Raw genomic sequence first — 2,500 nt, 5'->3', positions numbered from 1 at the left:
TCGGAAGTCTCCCCGGATGCTTCGGCCTGGCCGTGTCGGCGTCGCCCTACCGGCTTAGTCCTCCGCCCGCTCTCGCGCCCGTACCTCTACGGACTTTTTGTCTGCTTTTCTTTTCGCCTCCCGTGGCTTTTGCAGCGGCGGTCCCAGCTGCCGACGGGACGGGGAAGGGGGGAAGCTGAGCGCGTGGGGGGCCCCCTTTCTTTTTACCTCCGCCCTGGGTTTCTCGCCCTCGCTCCCTTTTCGGCCGGGTTCTCCGTCGGGACCCTCGGTTCCCTTCTCGTTCTCTACTCTCGCGCTTCTCCCCCTTCTCCGAGCCGCCTCGGGGAGGACGGTCGGGAAGCGCGGAAGGCGTACGCGGGCCCCGGTGGGGACGCCCCCACACACCCTTCGCTCGCGAGGGACCCGCGCCGCACCCTCCGCGCCTCCGTCGTCTCCTCCCCGTAGGGGGTAGGGGCTCGGGACAGACCGGGGGTAAGAAAAAAAGGGATAGCCCGGCGGCGGAGTGGAAACGCCAACCGCCGCGGCCGCTTTCCCGCTGGGAAGCTCTCGTGAGAAAAAAGGCCGCCCTCGGAGAAGATCTTTGTGCTTCCCGGCACGGGGAGCGATTCGGACGACGGGCCCCCTCGCGCGACCCCCCCCCGCCGGTAGACGGCCGGGAAGTCGCGGGGTAGGTCCCCGCCGTTCGCCCGTGCGGGTCGTCGGACCGCTTTTCGACGCTCGGGTCGTTTCAAACTCGCCACCGCGAGGCCGCCCGCCTCCTCGGGAGGGCGGGGGCGGCCGGCGCGCTCGCGCCACCGTAAGGAGGGTGAAACCCCGGGTGTGGGGGAGGAAGGGGCCGCTCGCCTGTGACCGGCGCGGGCTCCAGAGCCCGGGCCGAGCGTGCGGCGCCACCTCCCCGCCCGGGAGCGCTTCGCCAAATCGATCGGAAGAGGACGACGCTGGGCCAGAAGGGAAGGGGGTCTTTCGGACCGGAACCTTCATCCCAGGGCCCGCCGGATGGCTGCGTACGTCGTGGGGGCGCTCTGACTCCGGGCCCCGCGCCTGGCAAACTCCCCACCGGGAGCTGCGGGAGAGGCCAGAGCGCGTACCCGCAACCGGAAGGGGTCCCCGAGCCGCAGTTCGCGCATCGCTCGGAGTACCGGTTCGTCGAGGGGAGCGTTCGAAGTCTGGAGAGGCGCTCTTCTCTCACATATATCTCCCGGAGGCGTGGGATGAAGTGTCTTTGGGCGGTTGGGAGCCCCCCCCGCGTAAGCCGGGTCGGTCCCGCCAACTACCCGCCCCCCTGGAACTGCCGGGCGGACGCGGCAGGCAAATTCGACCCCATCCCGGTTCTACGGATTTTTTTGCTCCTTTGGCTCCCCCTCTGGCCGCTTTGGGGTACTGCAACCGAGGACCTGCCGAAACGCGTGGAACTGCCCGTCGGATTCGAGTTAAGAGGCGTCAACCGTGGAAGTCTGAACGGTCTGAAAAATTTTCTAAGTCCCAAGGACTCTCCGGCGTGATTCTCTGGAGCCCTTTTCGGCTTGCGAGGCTGCCCGACGCCCCTCCCGGATGATGGAAGTCTGACGGAATTTTTTTTTTTGACCGATTTCTCCCAACTGCCGGGGAACATTGGGAGAGATTGTCTGGAGCCCCGCTCGGGCTCCCGAGGGCCCCGACACCCCCCCGGATGATGGAAGTCTGACGGAATTTTTTTTTTTGACCGATTTCTCCCAACTGCCGGGGAACATTGGGAGAGATCGTCTGGAGCCCCGCTCGGGCTCCCGAGGGCCCCGACACCCCCCCGGATGATGGAAGTCTGACGGAATTTTTTTTTTTGACCGATTTCTCCCAACTGCCGGGGAACATTGGGAGAGATTGTCTGGAGCCCCGCTCGGGCTCCCGAGGGCCCCGACACCCCCCCGGATGATGGAAGTCTGACGGAATTTTTTTTTTTGACCGATTTCTCCCAACTGCCGGGGAACATTGGGAGAGATCGTCTGGAGCCCCGCTCGGGCTCCCGAGGGCCCCGACACCCCCCCGGATGATGGAAGTCTGACGGAATTTTTTTTTTTGACCGATTTCTCCCAACTGCCGGGGAACATTGGGAGAGATTGTCTGGAGCCCCGCTCGGGCTCCCGAGGGCCCCGACACCCCCCCGGATGATGGAAGTCTGACGGAATTTTTTTTTTTGACCGATTTCTCCCAACTGCCGGGGAACATTGGGAGAGATTGTCTGGAGCCCCGCTCGGGCCCCCGAGGGCCCCGACACCCCCGGAAAATCATGGAAGTAGGAAAATTTCGATTTTTCGTCTAAGTCCCAAGGACTCTCAGGCGAGATTGTATGGAGCCCCGCTCGGGCCCCCGGGGCCCCGTCACCTCCGGAAGTCCGCGGGGGCCTGAAACTTTCCAGTTTTCATCCAGGCGCCGAGGGCAGTAGGGCGAGAGCGCCCGGGGCCCCTCGGGCCCCCGGGGCCCCGTCACCTCCGGAAGGTCGCGGGGGCCTGAAACTTTCCAGTTT

The sequence above is a fragment of the Anomaloglossus baeobatrachus genome, unplaced genomic scaffold (assembly GCF_048569485.1).
Source record: "Anomaloglossus baeobatrachus isolate aAnoBae1 unplaced genomic scaffold, aAnoBae1.hap1 Scaffold_3511, whole genome shotgun sequence".
NCBI lineage: Eukaryota > Metazoa > Chordata > Amphibia > Anura > Aromobatidae > Anomaloglossus > Anomaloglossus baeobatrachus.
The sequence above is the reverse complement of the archived record's forward strand: the minus strand, read 5'-3'. Positions refer to the sequence as shown.